A 9771-nucleotide genomic window follows, 5' to 3' on the forward strand; every position below is an offset into this window, starting at 1 on the left:
TTATCTTTTTTTTAAAAAAAAATTAATTCATGAAAGACTTGGGGGGACTGGAAGATGGCGGCGATGGGAGAGCAGCACCCCAGTGCGCCGCGTCACTGTGCGGGAGAAAGACGAGGTGAAACGGCTGAAGGCTACCTTGATGGGAATTTCCAGTGAAATTGAGGTGCTCCAGAATCTAGAGGACAGATTTCCAGCGCGCAGGATTCGGCTGCAGGGGCTTGGTCGCGGGCGATTTCTCCGCACGGAGGGTAGCAGTACCTGGTCGGCGGACCGCCCCGCGGATGGAGTCTGGGGCGCACGCTAGTTAGTTAGCGGAGGTACCAGAGCGGGATTACAGCGAAGCGGATTCTGGAGGCTCCTGCCAGCGGCGCACTGGCCGCGCTGAGTGCTGAGTTCCGGTTTTGAGACAGAGGAGAGAACCGGTCCAGTTCGATTCCCGACACCGGTCGGAACACGGAGGAGGACAGCAGCCGCCATCTTGGAGAGCTGATGCAATCATCCCTGTTTTCTGCTGATCTCAGCTCATTCAACTACGGAACAGGTGATTCCAGGCTGGTATTTGCCTGCATCTCGCAGACAGATCGCTCAGGCTTGGGATTGGAGAACCTGAGGAGAATACTCTTCGGGGCTCACCCCAGGCAAGGTGGACACCGGACTTTGAGCGGCCAGATTCTAGCTCCCCGGGTTGCTTTGGCCCAGGGCGGGGGATCCTTTGGGGACTCCGGGCGGAGGCCAGTTACAAGTGGATTGTGCGCTGAGGGGTGGGCTGAGGGGTGGCGTGGCTCGGACTCCCGGAACAGTTTTGGCCCGGGGCTAGGGAGCCCGCGGGGACTGCGTCTTTGACCCTGCCCCTGGCGGAGCGTACACCGAGCTGGGAGAGGTTGGAGCTGCCAGGCTCGGGCTCCCGGGGCTGCTTGGGCCTGAGGCTGGGGTACCTCTGTGGAGCCTGCTCCTAGCAGAGTGTGGCAGGGATCGGAGAGGCTGGGTTCTGGATCCCGTAGCTGCTTGAGCCCAGGGCCGGGGAACCTGCGGGGACCGCGAGCTGAGGCCAGCTACAAGTGAAACTTGCGACGAGGGGCAGCGGGACTCTGACTCCCGGAACAGTTTTGTCCCGGGGCTTGGGAGCCCGCGGGAACTGCGTCTTTGACTCTGCTCCCAGCAAACTCTTCTCAAGTACAAGAGTCTAATAGACCACCATACAATAATCATGGGAGACTTCAACACACCTCTCTCACCACTGGACAGATCTTCCAAACAAAAGTTAAATAAGGAAACTATAGAACTCAACAACACAATTAACAACCTAGACTTAATCGACATATATAGAATATACCACCCAACATCAAGTAGTTACACTTTTTTCTCAGCAGCACATGGATCCTTCACAAAAATAGATCATATATTATGTCACAGGGCAACTCTTAGACAATATAAAGGAGTAGAAATAATACCATGCATCTTATCTGATCATAATGGAATGAAACTGAAAATCAACGATAAGAGAAGGAAGGAAAAATCATGCATCACTTGGAGAATGAACAATAGGTTACTGAATGATCAATGGATTATAGAAGACATTAAGGAGGAAATTAAAAACTTCTTAGAGTTAAATGAAATCACAGACACAACATATCGGAATCTATGGGACACATTGAAAGCAGTTTTAAGAGGAAAATTCATTGCTTGGAGCGCATTCCTTAAAAAAAGAAAAAACCAACAAATAAACGATCTCATATATCATCTCAAAATCCTAGAAAAAGAAGAGCAAAACAACAGCAAAAGAAGTAGAAGGCAAGAAATAATTAAAATCAGAGCTGAAATTAATGAAATCGAAACAAAAGAAACAATTGAAAAAATTGACAAAACCAAAAGTTGGTTCTTTGAAAAAATAAATAAAATCGACAGACCCTTAGCCATGCTAACGAAGAGAAGAAGAGAGAGAACCCAAATTACTAGCATACGGGATGAAAAAGGCAATATCACAACAGACACTTCAGAAATACAGAAGATAATCAGAAATTACTTTGAATCCTTATACTCCAATAAAATAGAAGATAGTGAAGGCATCGATAAATTTCTTAAGTCATATGATCTGCCCAGATTGAGTCAGGAAGATATAGACAACCCAAACAGACCAATAACAATAGAGGAAATAGAAGAAACCATCAAAAGACTACCAACTAAGAAAAGCCCAGGACCGGACGGGTATACAGCAGAGTTTTACAAAACCTTTAAAGAGGAACTAACACCAATACTTTTCAAGCTATTTCAGGAAATAGAAAAAGAGGGAGAACTTCCAAAGACATTCTACAAGGCCAACATCACCCTGATACCTAAACCAGACAGAGACACTTCAAAGAAAGAAAACTACAGACCAATATCTCTAATGAACCTAGATGCAAAAATCCTCAATAAAATTCTGGCAAATCGGATTCAAAATCATATCAAAAAAATTATACACCATGATCAAGTAGGATTCATCCCTGGGATGCAAGGCTGGTTCAATATACGGAAATCAATAAATGTTATTCACCACATCAATAGACTTAAAAATAAGAACCATATGATCATCTCGATAGATGCAGAAAAAGCATTCGACAAAGTACAGCATCCCTTTATGTTCAAAACTCTAGAAAAATTAGGGATAACAGGACCATACCTCAACATTGTAAAAGCAATCTATGATAAGCCACAGGCCAGCATCATTCTGAATGGAGAAAAATTGAAGGCATTCCCTCTAAGATCTGGTACAAGACAGGGATGCCCTCTCTCACCACTTCTGTTCAACATAGTCCTCGAAACACTGGCCAGAGCAATTAGACAGACGAAAGAAATTAAAGGCATAAAAATAGGAAAAGAAGAACTTAAATTATCACTATTTGCAGACGATATGATTCTATACCTAACAGACCCAAAAGGGTCTACGAAGAAACTATTAGAGTTAATAAATGAATTCAGCAAAGTGGCAGGATATAAAATCAACACACATAAATCAAATGCATTCCTGTATATCAGCGACAAATCCTCTGAAACGGAAATGAGGACAACTACTCCATTCACAATATCCCCCAAAAGAATAAAAAACTTGGGAATCAACCTAACAAAAGAGGTGAAAGACCTATACAATGAAAACTACAGAACCCTAAAGAGAGATATAGAAGAAGACCTCAGAAGATGGAAAAATATACCCTGTTCATGGATAGGCAGAACTAACATCATCAAAATGGCGATATTACCAAAAGTTCTCTATAAGTTCAATGCTATCCCAATCAAAATCCCAACAGCATTTCTTGTAGAAATAGATAAAACAATCAGGAAATTCATATGGAATAATAAAAGACCCAGAATAGCAAAAACAATACTAAGCAGGAAGTGTGAATCAGGCGGTATAGCGATACCAGACTTCAAACTATACTACAGAGCAATAGTAACAAAAACAGCATGGTACTGGTACCAAAACAGGCGAGTGGACCAATGGTACAGAATAGAAGACACAGTAACCAATCCACAAAACTACAACTATCTTATATTTGATAAAGGGGCTAAAAGCATGCAATGGAGGAAGGATAGCATCTTCAACAAATGGTGCTGGGAAAACTGGAAATCCATTTGCATCAAAATGAAACTGAATCCCTTTCTCTCGCCATGCACAAAAGTTAACTCAAAATGGATCAAGGAGCTCAATATTAAATCAGAGACACGGCGTTTGATAGAAGAAAAAGTCGGCTATGATCTACATACTGTGGGGTCGGGCTCCAAATTCCTCAATAGGACACCCATAGCGCAAGAGTTAACAACCAGAATCAACAAATGGGAATTACTCAAACTAAAAAGTTTCCTCTCAACAAAAGAAAGAATAAGAGAGATAAACAGGGAGCCTACATCCTGGGAACAAATTTTTACTCCTCACACTTCAGATAGAGCCCTAATATCCAGAGTATACAAAGAACTCAAAAAATTAGATAATAAGATAACAAATAACCCAATCAACAAATGGGCACCTTTCCCGGGCACCAAGCATGCCACAGCCATGAAGTCATCAGGGACCCCAGTCTCAGACACTGGTCTCCCAATCACTGTCACTGCTCTCCATAACTTTCTATCAATTTGACCAGCTGTTTTCTTTTCCCCTCTTGTCTCAACTGAGAATAAAACACATGATAATAGTATTTGTCATTCATTATTTTCTGTATCAATACAGTTGGAAGAAATTTACTGTTACAATATGTGATTTAACCCCATAGCTATTTGAAACAATATTTTATCCAGAATATAGGTGATTCAATCAACAATTCTGTGTATAAAGGGGTAAAATCAGCAGTTGGCCAAACCTGGGCCTCCTACCTGTCTGGGACTGAGGATAAGGTAGTCACTTGTCTCCCAATAGGCCAGAAGGTTTGTACATGTTGTCGAATGTCGTGGATGACACAACATTTACATTTTATAGTGCTGATCGTCTTTTCTCCATTGAGACACTGAGCTGGAACTTTGCAGAAGAAAATAGCTGTTGTCTTGGAAAGATTCAGTTCCGAACTGTCAATCCAGCTTATTGCAGTCCTGTTAATCCGGTTTTGTTTTATTTATTTTATTCTGATTAATGAAGGATCATGCCACTTTTGTGAGGATGGTTTTAAAAAATTAACTAAAATTAACTAAGGAGAACAGGAACTTAATATTAGACAAAATGATTCCTTTTTTTTTTTTTTTTTTTTTGGTGGTGGTGGTGGTGGGGCTCCAGGGATTGAACTCAGGGGCACTCAACCACTGAACCAAATCCCCAGCCCTATCTTGAATTTTGTTTAGGGACAGGGTCTCACTGAGTTGATTAGCGCCTTGGCATTGTGAAGGCTGACTTTGAACTTGTGATCTTCCTGCTTCAGCCTCTCGAGCCAAGTGGCTGGGATTACAGGCGTGCACCACTCCACCCAGCTTGACAACATGATTCTTAAAAGCACAAGAATGTTTTCTAAAAAAAATCAAAATAGATTTCTACTCATCTACAAAGCCCAGTGTGGGGAAAAAAGTGATGAAAAGCTTGGTGGTGGCCAAGATATGTTGAACCCCGACGTAAAGAAAAGACCACCAACTCCAATTTTAGATCAACTTAAAGCAAGCTTGTATTTGTGTACACAAAAAGAGCTGATCAGCGGCTGTCTCTCCTAACTCAGGCTAGAGACCAGCCCCCCACAGCTTTCTAGGAACAAGGTTTTATAGCACAAAAAGTTGCAAAAGGAGGTGTCTTGAGAACTTCACAGATAACAGGATTTAGACACGCTTAATACAAAGGCAGGTAGTAGGTTAATGATCTACATGGCATGATATTTCAAGGTAGGGTGTAAATTTAGATCCCAACATCAGAATTTATGAGGTGCCGCTGAGATTTCAGAGAGGGTTGTTATCTGGTCACGGGGAGCCAGGCATGGGTGAGTTCAAGACATAGGCAGGAATTCCAAATAAGTTTAGAAATCGCAGTAATTTATAGTAAAACAGAAATTAACTTTTCATGACTCTGTGATGAGATGGCTCCCAGTCTTAAAATGGAATTGGGATGGGTTCATCAGCTAGGTGCCTGCAATCCTAGCAACTCCAGAGGCTGAAGCAGGAGGATCCCAATTTTGAGGCCAGCCTCTGCAATTTAGCATGACCTTGTCTCAAAGTAAAAAAAAATTAAAAAGGCCTGGGGATATAGCTCAGAGGTAAAGCACCTCTGGGTTCAATCCCCACTACCAAATCAAACCAAACCAATCAAAAAAAAAAAAAAAGAAACTTGGTAGTGGGGGAAACTGAACCCTGTCATATAAGGCCAACGACTCCCACTATTCAGCCCTACTAGTTCAGGCTGACCTGACAGGGCTTCATTCTTTCAACAGAGATTAGAAACTGGTTTGCTTCAGGTACTGACCCTCAACACCTCTACAATACCTTTTACCAAGAAAGAAATCCGTTTAAATTTTCAACCTTACATTAAAAAATATATGTCTGTTAAGGTAGTCTATTGCGCACTTAACAACAACAACAAAACACCTTCCTTTTCATTTTGCAAATGTGGTGGTAGCTGGCTTGAGCTCAAAAAGCAGCCACAACTGTAGATTTTTGACAATGCAACTTTGACACAAATAATAGTAATTCGTTTACACAACTGCTGTCAAGGCACCAAAGGGAATTATTTGAGCAACACAGAAGGATGAAAACCAACTTTTGCCCAAGGTTTCAGCCTTGCTTCTTCAGAAGTTTCCATCCCCACCCGTTTCTGAAGCATTATTGTGAGTTATCTTACCACCCAAGATCCCGAGAGAGAAAGCTGGGTAGTACTGGAAGTGATACTCTTTTCACTGACAGACAACTGAAACTTGGATTAAAAATTGCTGTTATGGGGCAAAATTAACCCAGGGAGTTCTTTGAAGCCATAAATTAGTTTTACACTTGAAGACTTTTATGATATCACAGTTTATATTTTCTCTTAGAATCCCAAAGAGTTACTCTGCCTCATTTTCTTAGAAAAGTAAATATATTTATTCCTAAGAACCACAATTGAATAATGGTCAAATTTTATTGTCGGGGGGGGGGGGGGGAAGGGTACTAGAAGTTGAACCCAGGGGTTCAATTTACCACTATGCAACATTCTCCTCCATTTCTTTTTTTCTTTTTCTTTCTTTTTTTTTCTTTTATTTATTTGGAGACAAGATTTCCTTAAGTCACCCAGACTGGCCTCAAAATTGCACTCCTCCTGCCTCAAGCTTCTGAGATACTAGGATGACGGTTGTGTGCCATCACACGTAGCTTGACTAATTCATTTTTGCCAATAGATTAGCACTAGAGCAACGCATTATAAGAAAACTACATTTTTAAAAGAAAATAACTCAAGGCCAGGTGTGATTACATGCCAGGCCACAGTGGCTTGGGAGGCTGAGTCTGGAGGATAGAAAGTTCCAGGCCAGCCTCAGCAATTTAGCAAGGCTCTCAGCAACTTAGTGAGACCCTGTCTCAAAAGAAAAAAGAAAAGGGTCTGGGGATGTGGCTCAGTGGTAGAGCGTCTCTGGTTTGGAAGGAAGAAAGGAAGGAAGGGAGTGATGTGAGTACCAGAAAATATTTTAGGGTTATTGTCGGGGTTATATTAATCAGTGCGTGTGTTAGATAAAGACTACAGTCTTTATGTCCATGATGTAAACTACAAAACTTGGATAGACTTAAGAGTCACACCTGGGCATAGACCCCAGAGCTCACCCAGTCATCAGGGGCAAGCACAACTGAACCAGGACTTCCAAATCCAGCAATTTGGAGGCCGGCAGGAATAACAGGACCTGGACAGAGAGATCGAGACCTCCACGTTGTTGTCCCCCTGAGCCAGACTCCTCGGGGCCGGATTGAGTTCCAGTGATCCAGACTTAAGATACGTCACAGGTGAGAGCCTGGGACCCTGGGGTGTAGACTCAGTCAGGACTTAGAATTAGGATGTGGGGTCTGATGTGTGGTGAGCATCAGTAAGATAGTTTGATTGAATCTGTGCCTCAGACTGGATCTGTAGTAACCCCTCGTGACAGGAAGGAAGGAAGGAAAGGAGAAGGAAAGGAAAAAAGGGGGAGCGGAAGGAAGAAAAATAACCCCAAAGAGAGAAAAACACTGAAATGGGTGAAACAAAGTAAAGGCGAGATCATCATGGTTTGTACCCAACACTCCCTCTCCCCGGGACTCTCCAAAGCTCGATGTATGATTATGGCAATCATTGTATCATCCTGGAGGCTCCCAGGATGTCACAGCTATGCTGCAAATTTAAAAATTCGTACTTTGAATTGGGTGAGTCAAGGTCATTTAAGAGCCATATTGACATATTGACACTGAAGGGCAAAGTACCCGGGATGGAACTCAGAGGCGCTTGACCACTGAGCCTCACCCCAGCCTTATTTTGTATCTTATTTTGAGGCAGGGTCTCACTGAGTTGCTAAGCACCTTGCCATTGCTGAGGCTGGCTTTGAATTCGAGATCCTCTTGTCTCAGCCTCCTGAGCTTCTGGGATTATAGGAGTGTGCCACCACACCCAGCACTACTCATTTTTGACTTTTAAGAACCAGTCAGTCCTTGATCCACTTTGAGTTTTGTGCATGGTGAGAGATGGGAGTTTAATTTAACCATTGCATATGGATTTCCAGTTTTCCCAGCACCGTTTGTTGAAGAGGCTATCTTCTCCAATATATGTTATTGGCACCTTTGTCTAATATAAGATAACTGTATTTATGTGGGTTTGTCTCTGTGTCCTCTATTCTGTACCATTGGTCTACCAGAGACCCTGCACCTAACAGAAGAAACAATAGGCCCAAATCTCCATCATGTCGGATGGGATGGAGCTAAAAAGAAACTAAAAAGCTTCTTATCAGCAAAAGAAACAATCAATGAAGTGAATAGAGAGTCTACAGAATGGAAGTAAATTCTTACCACATGCACATCAGATAAAGCACTAATCTCTAGGATATATATAAAGAACTCAAAAATCTTAACACCAAAAAAGCAAATTACCCAATCAATAAATGGGTCAAGGAACTGAACAGACACTTCTCAGAAAAGGATATACAATCAATCAACAAATATATGAAAAAATGTTCAACATCTCTAGCAATTAAAGAAATGCAAATCAAAACTACTCTAAGATTTCATTTCAGTCCAGTCAGAATGGCAGCTATTAAGAATACCAACAACAGGGGCTGGGGTCATGGTAAAGACTGGGTTCAATCCTCAGTACCACATGAAAATAAAATATAAATATTGTGTCCACCTATAACTAAAAAAATATTTTTTTTTAAAAAAGAATACAAACAACAACAAGTATTGGCAAGGATGGGAAAAGGGCACACTCTTACTTTGCTGGTGGGACTGCAAATTGATGCAGCCAATCTGGAAAGCAGTATGGAGATTCCTTGGAAAACTGGGAATGGAACCACTTTTTGACCCAGCTATCCCACTCCTCAGTTTATACCCAAAGGACTTAAAAACAGCATACTACAGGGACATAGCCACACCAGTGTTTATAGCAGCATAATTCACAATAGCTAAACTGTGGAGCCAACCTAGATACTCTTCAGTAGATGAATGGATCAAGAAAACTGTGAGATATATATATATATATATATATATATATATATATATATATATATATATATATATATATATACATACATACATACACACACACACACACACACACACACACACACACAATGGAATATTACTCAGCATTAAAAGAGAATAAAACCATGGCATTTGCAGGTAAATGAATGCAGTTGGAGAATATTATGCTAAGTGAGCCAATCCCCCCAAAACCAAATGATGAATGTCTTCTCTGATTCATAGGATGCTCATTCATAATGGGGATGGGGTGGGGAACTTGGAAGGAATGGATGAACTTTATTTAGATAGGGAAGGAGAGGGAGGGAGGGGGAATGAGGGTGGGAAAGATGCTGGAATACAGTTATGAAGACATGAATGGTGTGACTCTACTTTGTGTACAACCAGAGACATGAAAAATTGTGCTCTATTTGTGTAATATGTATTGAATTGCATTCTGCTGTCATACATAACTAATTAGAATGAACAAAATTTTTTAAAATGTGATACAAAAAGAAAAACAAAAAGTACCTGTCAGTAAGACCATCCATCTGATGATCAATCCACCTGGGACTAAAGACATTTTCCTAAAGTCTCAATGACTCCAACTGTGAGAAGGTGAAGTAGCTGTCAGGAATTATTGCAGAGAAGGTTCTATAGCTCTGCTATCCAGCA

The sequence above is a fragment of the Spermophilus citellus genome (genome assembly GCF_964194105.1).
Source record: "Spermophilus citellus genome assembly, chromosome: 14".
Classification (NCBI taxonomy): Eukaryota; Metazoa; Chordata; class Mammalia; order Rodentia; family Sciuridae; genus Spermophilus; species Spermophilus citellus.